The sequence below is a fragment of the Petaurus breviceps genome, unplaced genomic scaffold, assembly GCF_028583685.1.
Source record: "Petaurus breviceps papuanus isolate PSGF00001 unplaced genomic scaffold, PetGlider_PUasm1.0 175, whole genome shotgun sequence".
NCBI classification, from domain to species: Eukaryota; Metazoa; Chordata; class Mammalia; order Diprotodontia; family Petauridae; genus Petaurus; species Petaurus breviceps.
This window is the reverse complement of record NW_027185764.1, coordinates 48,231,360-48,256,921: the sequence shown is the minus strand read 5'-3', so window position 1 is coordinate 48,256,921 and position 25,562 is coordinate 48,231,360. Positions and strand designations below refer to the sequence as shown.

Sequence of the window (25,562 nt, the reverse complement as noted above, 5' to 3'; positions counted from 1 at the left end):
CAGAGCCAATGGTGATTCATATGGCCAAAGCTCCAAGAAAGCACTCTTTGGAGATTCAGAGGGAGAAAAAAGTCACAAAATGTAGACCCAACTTGGCTGGGAAGTGGGCAAATTAACTGGAATGACTTAGAGAAAGCGATTGTCATCACCTCTTCAGAGTGACTAGCTCTTTAGTCATAGTTTACCTTAACTAAAGTTGGTTCAGTAGTCCTTCTGACTGAAACACATAAATGAGCTTCTCTAAGCAAAAGGCACAGACACTTCTCTACTGTTAACCATTACCACCATCCTTTTTTAAGTGTCTTGCTTTTTTTTCTTCCCATTTGCTGCTAGAAGTAAATCACCTCCTCTTACAGCTATCAACTCATTTTAAAAATTGAGAGGACATCATTACATAAAGGTAGTTCTTTCCAGTTCTCAGGATTTCTTACACACAAAACAAACTTGTTCAAGAAACTTAGGTATTGCCTCAAAAAATTTTGAAAAGAACAGGACTGGATTCAAACATTTCCTCTCTAAAACCAATTTTCATTTTAGTTTCTACTGGTCCTTTAAGAAAAAAGTTATTTGCATTTAACAATTAAAAGACTTTAAACATTTTAAGCATCTACAAGGAGTGAGAAATCCTTCTGTTCTTACTTTATCAAACTGCAAGGAGATTTTCACTTGATAACCAGATTTTGTAGGTCAGAGATCTTTAACTCTTGTTTGTTTGTTTTTATTTTTGGAAGGGGGAGGGCAGGACAATTGGGATTAAGTGATTTGCCCAAGGTCACATGGCTAATAAGTGTTAAGTGTCTGAGGTCACATTTGAACTCAGGTCCTCCTGACTCCAGGGCCAGTGCTCTATTCACTGCGCCACCTAGCTGCCCCAGAGATCTTTAACTCTTGTCATACTGTGAACACATTTAGCTATTTAAAGACAATATTCTTCATAATATCACATTTTCCCATTTCTTAGAATTTTATTGATAACCAAGAAGGCTATTTATGAACCATTACTCTTTCTTTTCTTACTTTTTTCCTACCTTTGATTCCAGGTTTTTACTCTTTCTTTCTTCCCTTTTGAATATCCCCCAAACTTGCCCTTTCAAAGGTAAATTTGTTTTGTTTATTACTATCCCTTTACCTATCCTACCCTCTCTCATATAGTCTCCTTTCTCCATATTCTCTCCCTGTCTCATCCTATTTCTTTGTTAAATTTATCATATTTATGTACTGCAATTTGTATGCATATGTGTGTGTAATTGTGTTTAACCTTCCTTAGTCTAGTTCAGGTGAGAGTAAGAATCAGGGAAAATCCATTCCCTGCTCCCTTTCTTTATGTTTAAATAGTTTTTTTCCTTATTGTCTTGTTATATGAAATGATGGTTTCTTCCGCTCCCTCCTACTTTCCATTCCAATTTTCTGCACTTCTCATTTCTAACTTCTCCTCAGATCATTAAAACAGAATAAAATGACCCCCAGGCCAAAATGACCCCTGTAGAAATTAAGGTTCTGAGAAGACATTTGTTTTTACTTGTCCTATTAGTATTTTCTTAGTTTATTACCATTATCACCCCTATCAGTAGAACAAATGTGTCTACCTTTCTCTTCATTTCTGTATTTTCATTTCAAAGGATCTCCTCAGTTCTAGCAAGCATTTGCAGTAGATATGCTTAGAAATCCACTGTTTCATTAAAGTTCCATTTTTCATCTCCTATAGGATTATACTTAATTTTCCCAGATGGATAATTCTTGGTTACAAGCCTTTATGTTTTGCCTTTTAGAATATTGTATTCCTAGCTCTCCATTCCTTTAAAGAGACAGCTTATAAGTCTTGTATGGTCCTGACTTTGGCTCCTTGATGCCTGAATTCTTTCTTTTTGACTACTTGGAAATTCTTTGACCTGGAAGCCCAAGATTTTGGCTGTGATGTTCCTGAGAATTTTCATTTTGTGGTTTCTTTAATGAGGTGACCTATGGATTGTATTTTTTTGTTGTTTGTCCTCTGGTTCTAAGAAATATGGGAAATTTTCATTTATAATTTATAAATGATAATATCCAAGCCTTTCTTTTTTTGCCATGATTTTTAGGAAATTCCAGTGATTGTTAGATTATATATCCTTGACATATTTTCTAGATCATTTATTTTTGCCATTGTATTTCTTTTTATTTTTAATCTTGATTTTTCTATGGTATTTCTTGTTGTCTTTCTAGAACTAAAGTAGATGCCCTCTGATTGGGGAATAGCTAAACATGAATGTTTGACATAAGGAATTGTGAATATGAATAATTCAAAGAAACATGGAAGAGCTGAAGCATAGTGGAACTGATGCATGGAAGTGAACTGATGCATAGTGAAATAAGCAGAACCAGGAAATGTGTGTGTGTGTGTGTGTGTGTGTGTGTGTGTGTGTGTGTACAGGTGGTTCTCACTTTACATAAATTTACATTATGAGAACACCCCAATGGGTGGCAGTGCTGGTGCAGCCCACCTCCCACCAATGGTCCTCTGCTCTAGCTGGGATGGCAGGAGGTGGGGAGAACAAGCAGTGAAGCCTCTTTAGTTGGTCTGCTGAGCCACATGGAATCCCTGGAGGGGAGGAGGTAGTTGGTGGCATGGTCAACTTACATTAAGTACAAATTGGCTATATAATCAATCAATAAAAAAAAAACCATTTATTAAATGCCTGCTCTGTGCCAGGCACTGGGGATGCAAAAACAGGTGAAAAAAAGTCATTGCCCTTAAGGAGCTTACAATGATGTAAACCACATGCAAACATAGATACAAAGCAAGCTGTATACAAAATAAATAAGATATAACAGAGATCTGTATTGTGATAGTGTTTGGGAAAGACTTCTGTAAAAGATGAGATTTTAGTTTGGATTTAGAAGAAGCCAGGAAAGTCATTAGGTGATGGAGAAAATTCCCAGAGCAGAGAGATGGCATGTCTTGTTCATGGACCTGACCAGGTAGGACCTGGCCAGGGTTACTGTATCAAATAGTACCTGGCAGGGAGTAAGGTCTAAGAAGATTGGAAAGGTAGAAAGAGTTTTGAAGAGCTTTGAATGTCAAAGAAAGCACGTTGTATTTGATCTAGAAGCAATAGGGAGCCAGTGGAGTTTATTGAATAGGTGACATGGTTGACCCTATACTTTAGGAAAATCACTTTGGTCGCTGATTGGAGGATGAATTACAGGGGGAGATTTGAGGAAGATAGACTCACCAGTAGCCAATTTTACAGCAGTCCAGAAATGAGGTGATGAGGGCCTTCCCTAGAGTGGTGGCAGTGTCAGGAAGAGAAAAGGGGATGTATGTAGGAGACAAGTCACAGAGGTGAATTGACAGACTTTGGCAGCAGATTTGCTGTGGTAGAATGAGAGATAGTAAATAACTGCTAGGTTGCAGGCCTGAGGGACTGGGAGGATGGTGTTACCCTCTACAGCAATAGCAAAGGGAGTGAGGAGGTTTAAGGGAAAAGATAATGAGTTCTGTTTTGGACATGTTTAGTTTAAGATGTTGACTGGAATTATAGTTTGAGATGTCTAAAGACTGTTGGATATGTGAGATTGGAGGTCAGCAGAGAAGCTGAGGAAGGTCAGGTAGATGTGAGAATCATCAGCATACAGATAGTAATTATATCCATATATCCATGGGAGTTAATGAGATAAGGAGATCACCAAATGAAATAGTATCAGGAAAAAAGAGAAGCTGAACATGCTGTGTGATTATAATGGCAGACCTGGTTCCCAGAGAAGAAAATATACCTCCCTCTCTTCTACAGGGAGACGAGGGATAGGGAGTACTGCATTGTGGAATATTATGCACACTGTACAACTAATTCAGTATATTGTTTAGTTTTTTAAACTGACTTTTTCTCTCTTTTTAAAAAAAATTCTTTGATATGAAGGATGGCTCACTGATAAGGAAAGTAAGAGATATATTTGGAAATGAAATATGAAAATAAAACACATCAATAAAAAGAAAAACTTTAAAAAGAAACCTAACACAGAGGTTTTGACATGATTTGACAGCCATTTAAATGTGAAAAATAAGAAAAAGAAAGATTCAAATACAAAAACAAGATGTCCACCATAGATGGTGACATTACTAGAAATAGGAATTCTGGAGTCTGAGGGGAAAATAAAAATTATTTTGGACTTGCTGAATTGGAGGGGGCAGTGAGATATCCAAATATAAATGTCCAGTGGAATTTAGAAATGTTAGTCTAGAGATGTGGGGAGAGATCAGCGTTAGACATATAGATTTGGAGGTCTTATTGGTAGAAATGATTGTAATGGCAGAAATGGCTATCTTTGGGGTGCTATCTAAGGATTGGCCTCCATTCATAGAAGACAGGGACTAGTTCTAGGTCGTGTGTGTGTGTGTGTGTGTGTGTGTGTACACAATACATAGTGTAGTGTCAAGCCTAAGCAGGTACTTAATACTTATAAATGATGATGAAAATATCATGCTTCTGGGTTTTTTATTGAGTATATGTGTATTTGTATGTATATAAAATATGTATGAACACATTCCTTAAGCTATAGCACATCTATACCCTACAAAGGAACTGGACCTAAACAATAAAATTCAGTCACTCTTGCCCCTGCTTTTCTTCATTACATAATATAATACAAAGCTGGTATATGATTCAAGAGTACCAGCTTTTTAGAGTATATAATATGAAGAGCAACCTACTGTCAGTATAACCAGCCACATTTTATGGAAATGTATTTTATTTGTAATTTAGATTGTGTCATAGACAGATACTCTAGGATACTACTTAGTTTAACACTGACTATATTGCTGGATATACACTAAGAAATACCACTTTTAAGAAAACTTACAGGGAAAATTTCAGGAAAGCAACAGAAAATATGAGCAAATCCAGACTTTTAAACATGTTTGTATACCAATGTAAAACACTCAGAAAAAAAAGAAAAAGGAATTGGATGAGGGTCTTTGTCCAAGATCACAGCTGTGATCTCATTTGCATGACTGAGCCATGATGGAATAACTGCTGACTAGAATGTATGACTAGATAGAAAGGTGTACAGTGAATAAACATGAATTCAGTATATTGATTCCAGAAGCCAGAGTCTAGTCCCAACTCCGTCACTGACTAATACTGCCTAGAGCTCAAAGTTAGCCATTTCATTTGGATTCAGATCTGTAGAATACTCAGATCAATGGTCTGGCAACCAAATACAAAGACAGGAGGAAAACGAATGAACCTCCAAATGTTGAATTTGATGACACTGATTGTGTGACTTAAAAAAAAAGTAAGCCACTCTACTTTGATTTATCCATCTGTAAAAATGTTTCTTCCTCCAACCAAGTTGTTGAATTTTTTTTTTTAGAAATTTTCTTTGGCCTTCCCAGGCCTGCCCGTCAGCTTCCTTCACACACCCCCTGGGTCTTCACACACTTCAAACACTTCTCCTATCTACTTCAGGAGCATATTGCAAAGATAAGCTACATTATTTAAGTGAAAGATTTTTTAACTCTTCAACAGACATAATGAATTTGGGATCCTAAACAGTTCCCCCAAAGGCTTGTAATGCCAACTTCTGATTTGGACTCCCCCAAAAGGTGAACACATTTTGGAACTGGTAAATAGGCAACACCTTTCCATTTCTGTCCGGTCCAGATAAGTCACAGTAATAGCTGAGAACCAAGTACAGGCCTTTTGCTTCCCATATCCTGGTTTCAAGTCCTTTACTACCCCTCCAACTGTGGAGGGCACATGAGAGTCCTCTTCTTTCTCCAAGACACATGTTGCGCAGGAACTGCCTGTCTCTTCAGAAGGTCAGATCTCTGGACTCATTGCACTAGGGTTTACTCTCAAGGAAACCTGCAAGCCTGAAGCTGCCTATGAAATCTCTGAAAGATTTTAAATGATCATATAATATCTAGATACACAAGTGTGCCCCTGTCACCAACCAGAGAACGATGTTTGGGTATTAAAATTGGGGATGAGGGAAGGGGAACATCCAAGTTCTGTGTTGATCATAATGTTGAACTGTAGTCCTCAAGCTCCAGTCCTTGGTCAGTTTGGCCACTCTGTTGTTATAGAAACTTTTGAGGGGAGTCAGAAATAGAAAAATCTTAAATCTTTTAGATTTGAACTGTACTAATAGGAAAGGATTAGTTATGAATTTTTAAACTAGAAGACCATGTTGTTAAATAATAACAGTTTACCTGTATATAGTTCGTGCATAAAGTATTTTACATGTATTACTTTAAGTCAATTTCACAAGAACCCTGAGAGGTAGTTAATGTATAAGTATCCCCATTTTTCAGGTGATAAAACTGAAGTCCAGAGATGTGTCGCATAGATAATAAATGGTGACCTAGAGCTTGGCACTCATAATTGAACCCCCTCAATTGAAGTCTAGTGATGTTCCTAATATAAACCATGGCTTAGCTTTAAGTTATAACAGCTGTAGAATTCTAAGTTTAGGGAAAGGAATGAGTGCAAGCCAAGAGACCTGAAGGTAAAACACATGACCCACCTCCTTCCAAACAAGTGATTATTTTAAAATTCAAAATGAGATAAAATTTTGGACATGGCCAATGTGGGAATTTGATATATTTGTTATGAAGATATTGGTTTTATTTTTATTGTTCAGTTGGGAGAAGCAGTAAGGAAGAGATACAGTCTTAAAAAAATCAATAATTGATGTGGTTGCACAGAAATGTTACTTAAAGACCTGAAATATAAATGGAAGTTTGGTGTCTTTCTCTAAGAATCCCAAACATGGGGAGAGGAAAACAAGTTAAAATAATGGAAAATTACAAGTCTATCAACTTAATTTTAGATATTTTTAAAAATACGTTTTAAGAAGTTAGAAGAAACTAATTTTAGGTACCTATAGGATAACAAGTTTTTCTGTAATGATCACCATGGTTATCACCATGGTTTTGGAAGAACAAATTAGTGGTTAATCTGATTTTCTTCCACTGATAGATTGACAAGCCTGATAGATTTAGATGAAGTAATATATGCAGTACATATTAATTTTAGTAAATCCTTCTATTCCTTAAGAAATGCTCATCACTGTTTTGGGAATGGAGGGAGAGAAAGAGGGCAAATCTAAATGATTTTCATTTTACTATTTTTTAGCAGTTTTTTTCCTGGTGTGTGATGGTGAAGATGAAAGCTGATAGCTGAGTGCAGTTTGAGGAATATCTGCAATTTTCATTTATCTATACTATGCCATGCATGCCCCAGTTAGCATACATCATAAGAAGAAAAGTTTGTAAAGGAGCCTAATGCTTGTGGTGCTGCATTAAGCAAATATAGTCACTTTTTAGAAGTTATTTTACATATTCATTGCTTCAATGTGTTTTGTCTTCTGTCCTTTAGTAGTTAGCCTGACTCATTTCTGTGCTGCTTTTTAAGAGCTTGCATCAGCCAAGCCCCTACTTTCACTTTTTAATCTTTATGTATTTTTATTGGTACCTGCTTTGTTTTTTTTACATATTTTACATTTTATATGTATTCCTTGATAGGAAAGATGATTTAACTTATTCATATTATTTTAGTATAACATTTGTATTATACTTTTAAACTTGGACTAAATGTTCCTTATAAAATCAAATTAAAAGTATGAAAATTTCTCAGAGCAAAGAAATGAATCATTGGATTCATTTTTCATTGAGTTTATAATGCCTTCTTATGGAAGTAAAATCCAACCTACAATGAAGAAAATTCTAATGTTATGGTTTTCTATTCCTTTACATATATTCCAAAACATTGTCCTCTTGTATTATCACTTGTAACAACATGGAGGTTAACTATAATGGCTAACATTTGCAGTATTAGTCTTTGAATTTGTAAAGACATTGACATAGTATAAAACCGTGTAATATAAATGCCCTCTAAATGATGATATAACTTTTTGAAAGTTTATCCTGGGCAATAATGGCTAGCCAAAAATATTTACTAAGTAGCCTCTCAGTGGCTTACACTGTATGAAATTATAAGGGAAATAAAAAACATGATTCTGATTCACAAACAACTTTACAGTTCGGTGAAAGAAATCTGAATTTTAGGACCAATAGAATGGAAGTGGAAATAGGAGGAGAGCAAATGATTATAGGCAGAGAAAAAGGGAAATTAGCTGAAGAAAACATGGGTAAAAAGGTCAGAATAACAAATCATAAACTATGAATAGGAGAAAAAGGAAAACCAAAAGAAAATATATAGTCAGAAATTATACCTCATACAAATCACAAACAAAATTGTTAAACTGAATCCTAGGATCTTGAATGTTAACTTTTTTTCCTGGATACCACCTCTAAGATCATGTCTTTAGTTTGCCAACCCATTTCTGTTATCTCAGGAAGAGAGAGAATTTAGATTGTGACCTTGAATTTTTATAACCTGATAAAATATTTTTGTCTATATGAGACAAAATTTCCATTTAGGAACCCAAAATTGCACCACATTTTTTACTTTCAATACAAGAGTGGGTGTTTTTAAAGGATTGGTTTACCTTCCTTGTATATTAGAAGTTCATGTAGTCTTCTGTTTCAAGAATTAAATTTAATGAATAACATTTTGAGATTTATCTGTTGCATATACAAGTAAACGGTTTCCTGAAGAGGTGACTGTTAAGACATTTTTTGAAGGAGGCAATTGATAGGCATAGATTATTGGGGAGGCAGAGAGCAATCTAGAGTGAAGAAGTCAGTTATAAAGGAATGGATATGGAAAAGAATAATAAACTTATTATGTTGACCCATTTCATACCTGTCAGCAGTGAGGCTACTGCAATAGTCATGTTTGGAATGGCTTGCATGCATTTAATTAAAACATATCTTTTCATTATTAAGCAGAATAATACAAGAATGTATCTTACCAGAACTCTATTAGAAAGGCTACTGCAGACACTATCTGAGTCAATTTGTACATGTTCGCCAAAGTTCCAAGGAGTCTGAGTTGAAGGAAAAGGCACTTTTTCTTCCTTGCAGGGGGAAATGTTTCATGATATAATAAAATTGCACACAATTTTCATGAACAATTTTTCATGTATATTTCCTCCCACCAGTTGGTTTATTTCAGATAATCAAAGTAGACACCATCGTGTGCCACCCCTTCCCTCTTCACATCAGTCATGTGAGAAAACTGGATGTATTGTGAATGGAAATGAAATGTAAAGGATCTGTGAATCCACATTTCACTAAAGTGAAGGTTGACTCCCTTAAAGATGCCCACCCAGGTATCTTGTGTAATCTTCTATCAGGATTGTATCTCCATTTCAGTTTGTATGACACTACCTGTTTTGAATAGGATAAAGCCTCATTGTTACTGTCAGCCCTGTTTCAAACTAAATATTCATCTAGTCCTTTGTGGCTGCCATTTTATCAGGCATTCAGAACAGCTTCCCTTTGCTGATCTGCCATTTTCCTACATATCACGGTTTCACTTGTATGATTTCTGGTGAGACAAGCTTAGACCTGGCTGCTTTTCTCTCAGTAACAGAGAAAAGAAATGTCTCTGGTGCCTACTCTGCAGAGAAAGTTGATTCATGTGTAAATTATCAGTTGGCCTTTATTTGCTTGGCCTGTGGAGAGTACACATGCAGATAAAAGACTCCGTGGGTCAGGGCTTAGTACGTGCAGGTTTCTCCAGTGGCCACAATGACAGCGTTAGAATTGTTGTCAAAGATTATCAGACACACTATGATGTCTTATCATTATTTACTTGCAGTTTTCTCTGTAAAATAAATTCCATTGCAGGGGAAGCTTTTATAACATTAGGGGACACACCACGTACAAGACTCCTGTTTAATGTTTGTTTGTTTTTTCCCTTCATCATTTCATACTCTAAATCATGAACATTGGCTTGTTTCCTTGATATTAGAAATGGTATCTTTATGGTTCTTCAATCCATATGAATAGTCTCTTTTCACATTTCAACTACATCATATTTTTATTTATTTAAACTGAAATTGTAATATCCAATCCTGAAAAGGGGATTCTGAATCATGGTTAATGTATCAGAGGTAAAACATATTAAATAAGACAGATGTAAAATGCTCCTTGTCTACACTATCTCACTATCTTTATAAAGTACACACAGCAACTTCTAGGCACTGTCTACAAGTAGAAAGTTATTTAAGCTACAAAATCAGTCACCCATCATTTGATTGCCTATCATTAAAGTAAAATAAGGAAAATGGACTCCAGGTTTACATTCTTTCTGTTTTATCTGTGTAGAACATCAATTACCTCACAAATCTCTTGTGATTACAAATTACAACCATGCTTGAACTTTAATAGATTCTAATATTACACTAAAAAGTAATAGTTAACATTTATATGGTTCTTTACAGTTGTAAAGCGCTTTGAATAAATTTCCTTACTTGATCCTCACAAATAACCCTGGGAGGTAAGTAGGGAGAATAATATTTTCCCCGTTTTGCAGAAAAATGGAGGTCCAGAGGGTTTACAGAGATATAAGTCATAAAGTGCAAGGCTCAAACATAAATCTTCTAACCCTGAAGCCAGATCTTTTTTTTTCCTCAGAGGAGCACAGTGTACTAGATAAAGAGCTATGCATGGAGTTAGGGAGAACTGGATTCAAATCCTGCTTCTGACACTTGAGCTGTGTGCTCATGGGAAAGTTATTTAATCTCCTTTAACGGTTTCCTCTTTCATAAAATAAGGATAATAATAGCAGTAATGCTCTCTTTGTGGGGCAAGGGTGAGGCTCAGAACAGATAATGTATGTAAAGTGCTTGGCAAACCTTAAAGCGCTATTTAAATGTCAGCTGCTATTTTTCTCACAATGTAACATCAAGTCCAGTAATGATAAAATGGCTTTAGTCGTCTTTTATCATTCCAATTTTGTGCTGTTTTGCAAATGAGTAGAGATGAATCACCTAAATGGAAAAGATGATGTGGATTTTCTGTAATATTTATTGATGCAATTTTTATTAGTTATATTTGTTACCACATGCTGCTCCATTCTGCTGAAAAGTATGTTAGAAAGCAAAAGAAGCTGTGTAGCATTGAATGTGTATAATTTCACATCCAAGATTGGCATATGCCATACTCGTGTTCATTTTATCTTGGTAGGTTTATCATATTTCCTCCAAAATCAGCTTCCCCCCTGAACTTCCCTTTTTCCATAAAAGAGACTATCATTGGTATAGAAGTATAGAATGAGACACAGATTTTCATACATAGCCAATGTGTTGATTTGTTTGACTCGTGTATATTTATTTGTTAAAGGAAGGGCTTATTTTGGGGTGGGAGATTGGTGGGGGTAAAAGAGAGTTGGGAACTGCTGAGTCATATAAATTTTAGAAAATAAGAAAAGAAAAAAAGACTTTATTTAAACATTTTAAAATACACAGAAGGGAGAAGAAGAAAATTCAGAAGGGGACAAAAAAAAGCAAGACAGGTATATCACTACCAGGTTGAAAGTAATAATAAGTGTACAAAAAAAACCACTATTACAAAAGTTTGTGGTTTCGTAAACAATCATCTTTCAAGCACCTTGAGAGCAGGGACTATCTTGCTTTTTATATTTGTTTCTCCATTGCTCAGCCTAGTATGAAGTAAGCACTTAATAAATGCTTTTTTTCTCTCATTCATTCATTTATTCTTTGTTATATTGAAATGATCATTTGTTGAGGTTTCTTCATTTTTAGCTATTTGAATGCCAGATATTTTGCTCACATTTTTCTTTCTGATGAGGATTTAGAAAATGCCTGTTTTTCTCTAGACATCTCCCATGCTGTTTTATGCTTCAGTGAGAAGACATTACTGGATTGTCAATGAAAACCACTTCACAATTGAGCAGTGTTAGGAAGTCTAGGTCGAATTCAAGTTTCGTATAGATTTGTGGTTTTTGTACATTTGTTCTTAGAACTACTTTGGAGCTACGTCATAGAATCTTTCCAAGTATTAAAGAACTGTAGAATTGCAATTGTGAAAGTAATGGTTTTTAAAAACTGAACATGTATTAGTATTATCTTTGACCCATTGGGCCATGGTTTCTACATTTACAAAATGAGGGATATAGATTAGATGACCTGCACCATCCTTTCCAGCTCTGACTCTATGGCTATGGCTGTGTTTTAGGAGTCATTATTTCCTGGTTATTTAGGAGATCCATAAAACCAAAAGTACTTTTAATAGCTACTTTTATGTATCATCTATCCAAATAGGAAATAGTTAACAATTTCCAATCATAACTTTTATACCCATTTCATGATGTTCTGTACATCACCAAATGTAAGGGGATAGTGCTAGATTTCTGATGCAACTATGAAGTAGAACTTGAGGGTAAATTTTTCCTTGTAATTGTTCAGTGTGTGGATGCTAACCATTAATTTACTACAAATCTATCAATAGAAAGGATTCTTTGAAAGGATCCCCTCCAGTGTATAAAATCATATAGTAAAGGGGCCTACTTTCATATGCTAGAGAGGCATGATTTACTATGGCTAGTGTGCAGTACAATCACTCAATAAACATTTACTTAACATTGTGTGGCAGGAACTTGCTAAGTGCTAGGGATAACAAAGAAAATACTTTAAAATACAGAAGCCTTCAAGGATCTCACAGTCAAATGGGAAGACAGCATGCAAATAACTATCTACATACAAGCTATCTACAGGATGAATAGGAAATAATCAATGAAGAGAAGGCACTAGAATTAAGAGGGATTGGGAAAGATTTCCTGTGGAAGGTAGGATTTTAACTAGACTTGAAGGGAGCCAGGGAAGCCAGGTGAGAGATGAGGATGGAGAGCATTCCATGCATAGGAGACAGACTTCAAAAATGCCCAGAGTTGGAAGATCAAGTGTCTTCTGTGAGAAACACCAAGGAGACCACTGTCACTAGATAGAAGAGTACATTGGAATTTATGAGGTATGAGAAGACTGGAAAGGTAGAGGGGAGGGGGAGTTTATGAAGGCCTTTCATGCCAAATTGGAGATTTTATATTTGATCCTGGAGGTGATCAGGAGGCACTGAAATTTACTGAGTAGGCAAAGGCAGGGGCCATACATGGCCAGACCTAAGCTTTAGGAAAATCACTTTGAGAGATGAGTGAGGAGAGACTCGTGGCAGGCAGACCAACAAGCGGGTTGTTGTAGTAGTCCAGGTGAGAAGTGAGGAGGTCCTTCACCAGGGTGGTAGCAGTATCAGAAAAGAGAAAGTGATGTGAAAAACATGTTACAAAGTAAAAATGAAGGCCTTGCCAACTGATTGGATATGGGAGGGTAGGGTGGGAGTGAAAGTCAAAGATGACCCTTAAATTATGAGCGTGGGGGACCGGGATATGGTGGTACCCTCAACAGCAGTAGGGATGTAGAAAGTTTTTGAGCTGTGTTTTCCTTGGCTGTATGTCCAGCTTCTATGTCAAGTCAACTCATTGGGATGGGCCACAAAGATTACTTTGTATTTTCTCCTCTTTATACAGGAAATATCCCATCTTTAATGCATGTCTTTGATAATTTCCCAGTTTTCCTAGGGATTCTAGGGCTGTGATTACAGGGAAAGAAAAGGTGTTATGTGTTACTTGCTATTGCAGGTATGTTCTGAGATCTTTTAAGTGTTGTATTTAATTGAAGATGTAAAGGAAGGAGGAGTCTGACTCCTTCTAAATCTAATCTAAAAAAATAGATTTATTGGATCTGTTCTCATGGAGACAGGGGTATGCTCTCATAATCTTGACTGCCCTCTGCAAAACATTCATTTGTAAATTTCTCAAAGCCCAGGGGCCCTTGCCTCTGCACTGGGGATATTTAGCTCTGGAGAGTTTTGATGTCAAAACAAAGGACCAACCTGCCATTAAACTTGTTCATGGCCAGAATTCCTGACCTAACTTTTCTGAGCCAGTCTTTTGACTAACTGCCATAGGTATAATCAACAAGTAGTATTCACTGAGCACTTTTTATGCAGTATTTTATAAATGGAGATCTCTTGAATCTGTGAGATAGGCCAGCAGGCATACGCAAAGATGTGTGTATGTATATGTGCACTTTTCTAGAAGGCAATGTCAATTCATTTACATTCTCAAAGAGAGCATGGAATTTATAGTTACAAAAATCCCAAGTAGCAAACATCCTACATATTTTATGGGAGGTATAAAACTAAAGGCTGCTGGGGCTATGACTTTGTGGCAATAGCATCTACCAACCAGACTTTGTGTGGTTGATTACAGCAGTCATAGTTTAGCAGATTCTTTCACGTCATGTAAACTGTGACAGACAAGGGTTTCATGATGGCTTCTTCCTGGAATGCAAGATCACAATGATCTTGCCATGGTTGCCATCTTAATATCCCACATCCTGTCAAGTTTGTAAGTGGAAAATGAAAATCTGGTAAAAGATTCCCACCCAATTCCAGATAATTAACACCCTTTCTTATATAATTATAGCAACTCATAAATATATAGCATCGACCATTTATAAAACACATATATTGTCTAAGTTGATCCTAATAACTCTGTGAAGTAGGGCAGTATAACCATGGTTGTCCTCATTTTCTGTTGAGGAAATTGGAAGACATTAGGTGGATTATCCAAAGTCACACCAGTAGTAAATAACAGAGGTTAGATTAAAATTTACATCTTCAGTTTCTAAGTAAATTCTCATTTCTAAGCCACAAATATTGTAGAGATCCAACTTACTCCACTGGTCATTTCTCAGTGTTCTTCTCTGGCATATAGTAATGATACATCAAATGGTTAGAATAGATGTTCCCAGATGTTCACAGCTGCTTCAGCCTTTCTTACTGATAACCTCGATTACTCTCAGTCATGATTGAAACATGAAGCCCTTTTGAAGTAATGACCACTCATGTTGAGATAAAGAGGGGCTCATGGATTTCAGGAAATTTACAGATAAATGTTTTATAGTATGAAAGAAAGAGGACTCCCCCAAAAGATCCATTTTTCACAGCAGAATGAAGCATTATGAAGCCGAGGTCTCTTAATTTTTCAGTGTTCTAGAAAAATAGTCAAAATTTACTAAACTTGTCATATTTGACTATCTAATGTTCAGGAAGAAAAAGAATGAAGATTGGTAAAAGGATGCTTTTTTGTTTAAGGCTTTATAAATAAAAATTTTAAAGGTCACGATTATACTACATTTTATTATTGTTCAGTCTTTTCAGTCATGAAAAGTCACTTTATGACCCCATTTGGGGTTTTCTTAGTAAAGATAGTAGAGTGGTTTACCATTCCCTTCTCATTTTACAGATGAGAAAACTGAGGCAAACAGGGTGAAAGGACATGCCCAGGGTCACACAGCTAGTAAGTGTCTCTAGACAAAAATTACATAAATAAAGATAACATTGGCAACAAAACTCAGGTCAATATAATGGAAAATGTCATAATTCACTTGTTAAAGTTGAAGCATACCTTCATCTCTTAAAGAATAGTAAATTATAAGATTAAATGTACTACCAATCAAAAGATATATATATATATATATATATTATTGGTCTTTTCTACTATTTTGCTTAGCTGTTTTTTTTTTGAGGGGGGGCCAATATACTTACTCCATCTTTGGGCAATAAGTGTGTTTGTGTAGGTTTGATTACTATATGTGATTATATAATAAAAAAAAATCAAGGTCAGGAGTAATGCCTCTCTTTTATCTTTAATGCTTATCTATGTTCCTATATATAAGTTCATGTACATGAACCTTTAAAATCAAATTCTATGGAATGCCTCTTTTGCTTTTAATACCTATGCTCCCAAATGAATATATGTAAGTTCATGTACATGAACCTTCAAAATTAAATTGTATGAATTCTTTTAGTTCTTATTTCAACAAAAAGTATATCAAGTTCCTACAACATACAAGGCAGTGGGAATACATGTCTATATCCTCACTCTGTTTTTAGTAAGTTTACATTCTAGTGGGATGGAAGAGTAAGCTTAACGGTAACAATAAAAAATCTAACAGCAGCATTTTAGAAAATTAACATTCCAATTCACTGTCAAAACTTTTCCTTGTCTGTATTTCCTAAACCTTTTTAAAATTCAGCATACTTTCTAAAGATTGTCTACCATTTTTGTAATACTTCATTTCCCCCAAAGAATTACATGAACATGCTATATAAGATTGCCTTGCATACAGTAGGCACTTTTTGTTTGCTGAATTAATTATTAAATCTTGCAATTTCCTTATAATATTGTTCACTGTTGAGCAGAATTTGATGTGCCATTATCTCTTGTTCTGGGTGACATCCAAAAGAATTGATTTTTGGAAGTACTGATGGGACCTTCTTGTAAGGGCTTTCCACAGCATGAGCCTCCAAGGAAAATATTATATTGAGACTTCAGCAAACAAACTGAAAATATTTGCAGACTAAATTAATTCTAAAACTTCACTTTATTACTTGTAGCATGATCACATAATATATGGCATAATAGCAGCCTTCATACAAACATAATTGGAGTCATTTTAAAAACACTGTGAACAGGCTTCCCAGAATCCTTTATATTTCATGACAGTTCAAGCCTCTGAGTTCAGGACTAGGCTTTTCTTTTCTCCCACATTTATCCTTAGTAGTTGTAGTGCTTTGTTTTGTTTTGTTTAGCTTTTGTGTAAAACTAAAAAGTTAGTACATTTAAAATAACCAGAATAAAACAACTCTTTAAAAGAATTATAATTCACATTAAAATACAGTATATAGATACATACAGACACTTTGTGTGTATATAAATACTATTTACTTCTCATGGAAATACAGCTAAAAAGTGGGTTCTGTCCAGTCATCTTTGTATGTTTTTATGGCTTGCAAATTTTACTACCACTAATGTTACCAAGAAGTGAAACATGATATGTCTATCTATGTCAATAGCTATATCTATCTATCTGTATCTAAATTTATATAGATATATCTGTCTCTATAGAGATAGGTATAAAATGTCAATGTGACACCCTTCTAGGAGTATGGATGAATTGATACTACCTTGGACACATTCTCTCTTACCCTTTCTTTCTTGTGAGTGGTACCATACAATTGACTGCATGATAACTGATTGGGTTTAGAAGTATGGACTCTCTATAAAGCAGAGGTTTTGCCTAGTTTTCCATGTAAAGCTAACTGATCCATATAGGGATTGAACCCATGACCTTTGTCTCATTGGCACCATACTCATCTAACTGAGCTAACCAGACCAGATACCATTGTTGTCTTTATTGTTCCAAAGGAATTTTTCATTGTTTTTTTTTTTTTGTATGTCACTATACATTATGTCTTAGCCAACCCAAAATACAGTCGTAGAGAAATAAAGTAAATGCTGATTCCAAATGTAACCTCCAGGCTTTATGAAACAAGACTACTTTTTCTTTCAAAAAATGAAGACTAGACATTCTGAAAGCTTGTTAGAGGGACTCTCAACCACCATTATGTAAAGTGATAGATACTTCTAAAGTTTTAAAGTGAATTTCTAATGCCAAAGTAATTATTTCATAAACATTTGAGATTCCATGAGAAAATATTCCATTATGGGAAAGATAAACTTTGGATTTTGAAAATAAAAACTGATAAGATACTGTAGAAAATTTTCTTAATAAAGAAGTAAATATATATATATATTATATTTTCAGAAGGCAATGATATCATAGTTTTGATTCTGATGCAACTCATCATCCTTATTAGCACTTATTAGAATGCAGTGTATCCCAAAAATCTTAGTGCCCCTTTTAAGCTGTAATAGCTTACTAAATAGTTTTAAGCTACTAAAGTTTAAAACTGCAGTAAAACTTTTGAGACATCCTATATAGAAAAGTATTTCAGTTCTATAGGAAAATTTTTTTTAATATTTTCAGGAATTTACAAAGGCAAATCAGGACACAAAACTGAGTTACTAACCTGGTCTAATCTTAGAAATGCAAATGAGACACTTAAAATCTGATAACTTATTGCTACTGATGATAATAGCAACCAGCTCTCATGGGGAGGAGAAAGATAGCATAAGTAAATAGCTTTTATGAAGTTGAAATGGGTTGTCATTTTCTTAAATTTTGACACATATACAGAATCATCTGGTTGGAAAGGACTTTGGAGGTCATCTAATACAACCCTTACTTAATGTACGAATTCTTGCCAGAACATTGCTGATAAATAATGACCAAACCTCTTCCTGAATACCTCCATAATACCTCAAGAGACAACCCTCATTTCTTTTCCATCTATGATGCTGATTTATTAACTAATGCGTGAAGAGAATTATGTTAAGTGCTATGGACAGTTAAAAAAAAGATCCTTCTTTGCAAAGACTTACTGCCAAATGGAATAAACATTAATATAAATACACACATATAAAGTGACATATAATTAAATGTATATACATACACATCTTATTTGCTAAGTGATTATAATAATTCTGACATAGTGCTTTACAATTTGCAAAGCACTTTACATATATTATCTCACTTTAGCCTCATTGAAATCCTATGATGTAGGTATCTCCATTTTCCATATAAAGAATATGAGAACTCAGAAAGTTCAAGTGACTTGCCCACTGATAGGAAATGTTGAGGTCAGATTTCAATCCAGCTTCTCTTGATTCCTAGTCCAGACTACTACATAATGCCGGGTGTTTACTACCTCCTAGAGCTATTTAGACTTTATAGATTAAGTGTTTCTTGAGCAGAATTTTGAAGATAGTAAAGTTTGTTGGAAAGGAATCTTGAAAACCTAATTCACTCAATAACCTACCAATTGCCTACTTTGCGGAAAATTTGGTGATAGGATTAAAAGTATATACTGCAGAGAAAATACAGGATTATGAATTTAAGATGATTATGAGGATAGTATTTTAGAAATCATGATGGGGATTTTAAAAAAGTAAACCCTTGACATTGACATGTTCAATTGTAGGTGAAAGCAAAGCAGTGGGATGTAGCTGTGTAGCTGTCCTTTGTTAGAGGTACTCTTAGCCATAGTTATGCAAATTGACAGACACTTCCAGGGCTTAAAAGTTAAGTTTCTAATGCCAAAGTCATTTTTTCACAGACAAAGTAAAACATTCAAGATTCCAAGGAAAATATTCCATTATTTGAAAGATAAACTGTGGATTTTGAAAATAAAAACTGAGGGGTGGCTAGGTGGCGCAGTGAGTAGAGCACGGACCCTGAAGTCAGGAGGACATGAGTTTAAATCTGGCCTCAGACACTTAACACTTACTAGCCTTGTGACCTTGGGCAAATCACTTAACCCCAATTGCCCTCCAAAAAGCCAAAAAAAGAAAAGAAAAACTGAGATGGAAAAACTGTAAAAATTGTTCTTCCTAAAGAAGTAAACTAGTGGCATATACATTATATTTTCAGAAGGCAGTGATTCAGCAATCATTTAGCACCTTCTTTGTCCCAGGTAGCATGATAGGCATTAGGGATACAAAGGCAAAAATGAAACAGTTTCTGTCATTAGATAGCTGATAGTCTATTAAGTAGAGACAAATATAATAAGAATCATATATTAAAGATTTGCTTTATCTATAGAGAGGCAGTTGGGATGTAGTAGGTAAAGAGTTCTCCTAGAAGTTAGGAAGTGTTGGGGTTCAAGCACAACCTCTGACATGTATCAGCTGTGTGACCCTAGGAAAGTAATTTAAACGTTCCAGTACTCTAGGCAACTCTCCCAGTCCATAAATTGCAGAGAATGTGCCAACCTACATTGGCAGAGGGCATTTCCTTATTTTGGGAGTTCTCTGTACCCATGAAATCCTAGATTCAGTCTTTATCCCATTTGCCATGAAAGTAAATGTTTCCCATGAAGGGATCTTGTGTAGTGAGAGAAAGATGTCGAGTCGAGAATTCTTCAGAGTTGTCCACAATTATTTAGGAAGGAGAAGAAAAGAAATCACTCACAAAAGGAACAGTTAACATGTCAGAGAGGAAGACAGTCATCAGTGTCAGTAGTAGCAGATAAAAGTCTAAAAGGCTGGGGTGAGGGAGTGAAGACAGACTAAAAAGTCATCAGATTTGTTCCAGAAATTTTATTACTGATCTTAGAAAATATTATTTTAGTAAGTTATAAAATTCATAGGCATATTACTTTGGATCAGAGCAGGTAGTTGGTGCAGAAAAAAAATATATTATCCCATGTTGATAATATATTGGAATAGTTTAGGCATAAATTGGGAGATGAGAGGTGATCTAGATAATCTGGGGCCAATTCAGAAGAGGGATGCTAGGAGTGTAAAAAACTAATGAATCAGGCATGAAAATCAGTTAAAAGACTGCGTATATTTAGTTTGGAGAAAAGAAATATGTAGTAGGGATAGGACTAGAGTGAGACAAAAAGGTTTGTGACATGATAGAAATCTACAAAGATGGAAGTAGAATCAGATTACAGGAGATTTTTAAAAATAATTATGGAAATCTGAGCATGCCTTTAAGAGGTATTAGGAAAGGAGAGAAAGGGAAGAGACATAAATATGAGAGAGAGAAGATAAAGATGGAACCAATGTTTCTTATGTAGTATGGGCACAAGTGGGCAATCTGAAGAATATCTTTCCTGAACTACTGAGATAAAAGGAAGATCTACAAGAAATGGAGGGTATTTTAAGGTTAGAGAAATGAAAAGTATAAGGAAAAAATAAGAGAAGGTAGCATGCGTGATGACCATAGTTTCTGAACCAAATACTGGGGATATATGGTTTATCACTTCTTCAAAAAAATTCACAAGCTTTCCAACTAGAAACAGTTCATAGAGACTTCCCTGGATATACATATACAATACACATATGTAAGTGCATATGTACTTGATATGTGCTAAGTATGCATATTTTTTCCAGAGTAAACACCATATTTCTTTAGCCTGTAATCTTCCATTTTATTTCTCTAGACCAAACCTTAAACCCATTTCACTTGGGAGCTAATAGATTGGACCACAATAGGTCCCTGCCCAAGTTCCATTTAATGGCTATATTTTGGGCCCTCCTGCCTTAGAGACAATGTCAGTAGGAACTATTTCTCTTTTGAATAGCAGCCCTGTGGGTCTTCCCCTCCCAGTTTGATTTTTTTTTAATTACAGGAGCCATCCCTTGACTCACTTCTTAAAGAGGCCTATTCACTGAATGGGCATTAATTACCTCACTCAAAGTGAGAATCTGAAAAGGCTTTAGCCTAACAGGGCCAGGGTCTTCCATTGCATCCTGAGCCATCTCCGGTTGTCCTGATGAATATCTGGTCACTGGAGCCAGATGACTCTGGAGGAGAAAGTGAGGCTGGTGACTTTGCACACCCCTCCCTCACTCAAATCAAAGTCCACTGCAAGTCATGTCTTCATTTCCCTGAGACCCTGGTCCTCTTCAAAAATGAAGGACAAACACAATCCATTTCATAATCATCTTCTAGTGTAATGTATAATTTTTATCATAAGGTTTTTATTCAAAACTATTTGCCAAATACTATTAGCTAAAGTACTGACATTTTGACGGTTTATAAAAACAACAGCATAGCATATTTGAAATTGGGACTGTCTTGGAAAACGTGAGACAGTCACATTAAGAGAAAAGAAGGCCCTAAAATTTGACTTCCAAAAGTCTTTTGTTTCTGGAATGCAAAACTGGTCTTTAACTGTGGACTGGAGAACATAAACTTTCCAAGACCATTTGTCATTTAAAAAAAAAACTGTCCATCTTTTCTTCTTTTATGTTCCCTCTCTACTTCCTTACTTACTGTTTAAGACTAGGGGCTCTACCTAGATTTTTAGCTTAAATGATGTCTCATCCATTATATGAATTAATTGAATATTAAATATAACATTAATATCAATTTTATTTCTGCCTTGACCTAAGTCGAGGGAGTAGACTATCATCATTCCCCACTATGAAATTCATGCAGAGATTATTGAAAATATAGAACAATTGATTTAATTGATACATTTTCTAAATGTATCTAACCAATTTCCAAGAGATTCTCCAGCATAATATTTTCATGCCAAATGTGACAACAACTCATAATCTTAATAGAAGGTGACAGATAATTCAGTTCAGTGCTTCTTAATGGGAAAATTACACTGATGGACACTTGAATTTACTCCTATATTACTGAATATTGGCATTCTGAATATAAAAAAAGTCATCTGAATCAGTGATTCTTTAAAGGCATGTAAAAAAATATTTCAGCTTTCAAGAGGTCTGTTATAATCAGAGCTCACTCTCCCCTTCTACAAATTATAAGACAATTGAAACTGATTAATTTAGTCCCATTGAACAAGGCTCCTCCCTAATTTGTTAAGGATGGGTTTGACAAACAAAATATCTTGGAGCAAGTACCATGTTTGTTTAGTACTACAAAATATTTTGGTTTCAAATTGGTTTTTAAATTCAACTTCTATTAATATATCAATTCTTATTCTGGAAAAATACTAGAGTTGCCTATTTTGTTATTGTTTTGCCATATATTTTTATCAAACATTCAAAACTTTAAATTAGTATTATATATCCATTAGCTCTGCTTCTTTGAGATGTACTGACGCTTATTCATAGTCTGAATGATAAAAGAAATTGGTAAGTTTTTAACTGGACCACCATTCTATCATCCTTTTAAATGTATTGCCAAACTTCTGAGTTAAAATTGTTCTTATACTGGCATTTTCATTGGCAAGTTCATGAGATATTAGAAAAATCTATAGTCCTTTTAAGTGTTGGCATAAAATCATAATGTTATTATCATAATGATATTATTATTATCATAATGATATCTTTTCCTGAAGAGTAAAAAAAGACACACACTTTACCTCTACATGATCAGATGAGAATGTTTTGTGGTCTAAGTAGTATCACTTGGGGACTATTCCCCCAACTCCCAATAAATTCCCTCTACCAACAAATATAGGAACTTGTTCTACAACTGGCCACCATAGAGAATTGCTTGGGGATTAAATGACTTGCTCACAGTCACATAATCAATACACTTCAGATCTAGAACTGGAACTAGGTCTTCCTTACTACTTAGTCTGTACAGTTTAGCAGAGCATTCTTTTTCCTTCAGTAGGTTGATCAAACACTATGCAGGTTATAATATAATATCCTTTGGCTATGACATAAATGATATTTTATAAGGTAGGCATATATATAGATAGATAAATAGTTGGATAAGCTCACTTGATTAGAAATTAATTAGGTCAGGTTCTTGGAGTTGATTGCTACATTGACCAGTTAGCTTTATGCAGAGGAAAATGACATAAATATATTTATCTGTATATATCTGTGTGTGTGTATATCCTGGCTCCATAGGCTCCACTATGAGAAAAACAGTTCTAACTACATGGTGTGGGTAAATTGCCTCATCTTTGTTTGTGAAGTGTGCACCTTTTCTTTCTATTGATCAGTGACAGTATTTACAATAAATACCTGCCAAATATTCTAAATCTAGATTTTCTTTTAAAAATGAGTAAACAAAAACCATTTTATTTCTGCTTATAATTACTTTTTTGTCATACTATTGAGTTTAAAAATGTATATTGACTTTTCTAAATTGTCAGCTATATAAAGTTTTTTTTAATTTTTGTATCACAGACTAGTTTGGGGCTTTATATATACTAGGTGCTTGGTAAAATGCTTGTTGGATTGAATTGTAGGAAGTAGAACAGAGAGCTTCCCTTGTATATGACCCCAGCTCAGTTGAAAAAACTCCTCTACGTGTAATAAATACAGTTGGCTTTTAATTGTGTCGCCTTTCACTGAGCAGGACCTCAAGAGTTTGGGGGCACTATTAGAAATAGTTTCACTAAATTTACAATAAATACACCTTCTAGATGTGTGATTTGAGTATGTCAGGAAGAAGGATTATTTTAAAGGTTTCTGGTTGAATCATTCTTTCTTCACAGTAATTAACTTCAATTACAATCATAATTTGGATTCTTTCTCCCTTTCTGAGATAGAAGAGATAACTAACTAGTCATTAAGTATGAATGTGGGTATAGCATAAAAAAATCCAGGCAATAGACAGGAAAGTGACTGGCTCAATAATTGGCTAAGACTGATTCTGGAATTGTAGAATCAGCAAATGAGCTAAATCCAGGGTGGCTAAGTGATCAAATCTTAAACTGGAATGTGATATCTAATATATATAGTATACCATGCTGGGGATATAAAGGAAGAAAAGGTTAATACATGGGCTCCATGTCAGGAGAATCATGAGCCAAACAGAGCCTGGAGATGTTTGATTCAAGATTAGCTTATCAAGTTGAGGTACCATCTAAGTCTGTCTTGGATAGAATGCATGCACTTTCACTCAACTTCAGCCTTATTCTTGATATTCATATACTGCAAATTACTTTCCCTTGTACATAAATCCTAGAAAATATACTCTTGTGACCTGAAGTATGTGACAGAAGAAGAAAAATGAGAATAAATGGATACCAGAATTACCTATGTATGGAACAGTGAAAAGGAAAGAAAGGAGACAGTAAATCCTTAATCAGTGTAGCAAATGTCTGAATCCAGGAAAACAAGCAAGGTTAGAGATCAAAAAGGTCAAGAGGTCAAGTGTATCAAATTTAAATTTAGAGAATAGAGTAAGAAGGAAAGGGCATCTGGGGCAGGGGATAGAACTGCAGTCAGGAAAACCTGGGTTCCCTCACTAGCTGTGTGACTATGGACAAGTCAGTTAACCCTGTTTGCCTCAGTTTCCTCATCTGTTAAAAATGAGCTGGAGAAGGAAATGGCAAACCATTCCAGTATCCAAATGGGATCACCAAGAGTCAGACATGACTGAGCAACAAAAGAAAGCCCCAAAGCCAAGGTCAGAATTCTAAGCTCAAGTTACAAGGAGCTGTACTAACTTTTGGAAGTTAAGGTACTGAACACAGCTTTTATAGCCCTTCCAAGGGAAGGAATTTTTTTTGTAGCAAACTCAGATCAGAAATGTAAGTATTATGCTAGGGGAATACAAAGTTTATTTGACAGTCCTTGCCCTCAAAAGGAGATAAATGCCAGCACATACTTTGCCATATTACAAAGTAAAGTATTACAAACCAAAATGTTATGTCAAGTCTGAAGTATAAGTTTGTTAGTCAGCTGTGGGGATCATGAAAGGCTCCCTGGAGGAGGGGGTGTTTGCTTTAGTTTTAAAGACAAAATAGGTTTTCAACAGATGAAGACATGGATTATAGACATTCAGGGCAGAAGGACCAGAGATATGGAGGCATGAGAAGAATATTGTTGAGAGGCAGTGGTTCTGTTTGACTGGAACATAGAGTGAATGGAAAAGAATAATAGGAGATAAAACTGGAAATCTAAGTGGTTCCTAGTTAAGAGACCTCAATGTCATTCATAACATTCATAGAAATAAATCATACAGCTACAATGGGCTCACTGGCCCATAGGAAGCAGGAGGATACAGGCCCACGAAAGACCTACAGAAAGACAAAATATCATGAATATTTTAAGAAAGTTTAAGGTTTGTGGTGGTACATCTCACTTTGTTCATTTTTATTTAGTTCTATGATGTTAAATATATCATATGGAATTGTTAGCATTTAATAAGAAGTTAAGAAGACAGACAGACAGATAGATAGATAGATAGATAGATAGATAGATAGATAGATAGATAGATAGATAGATAGATAGATAGAT

General features: G+C 35.1%; 1 protein-coding gene across 1 annotated transcript in view; it reads left to right on the top strand.

The window, feature by feature from the left end:
- ARB2A (ARB2 cotranscriptional regulator A) overlaps positions 1–25,562 on the top strand; it is a 527,996-nt gene that overhangs the window by 476,763 nt on the left and 25,671 nt on the right. The window lies entirely within an intron of this gene.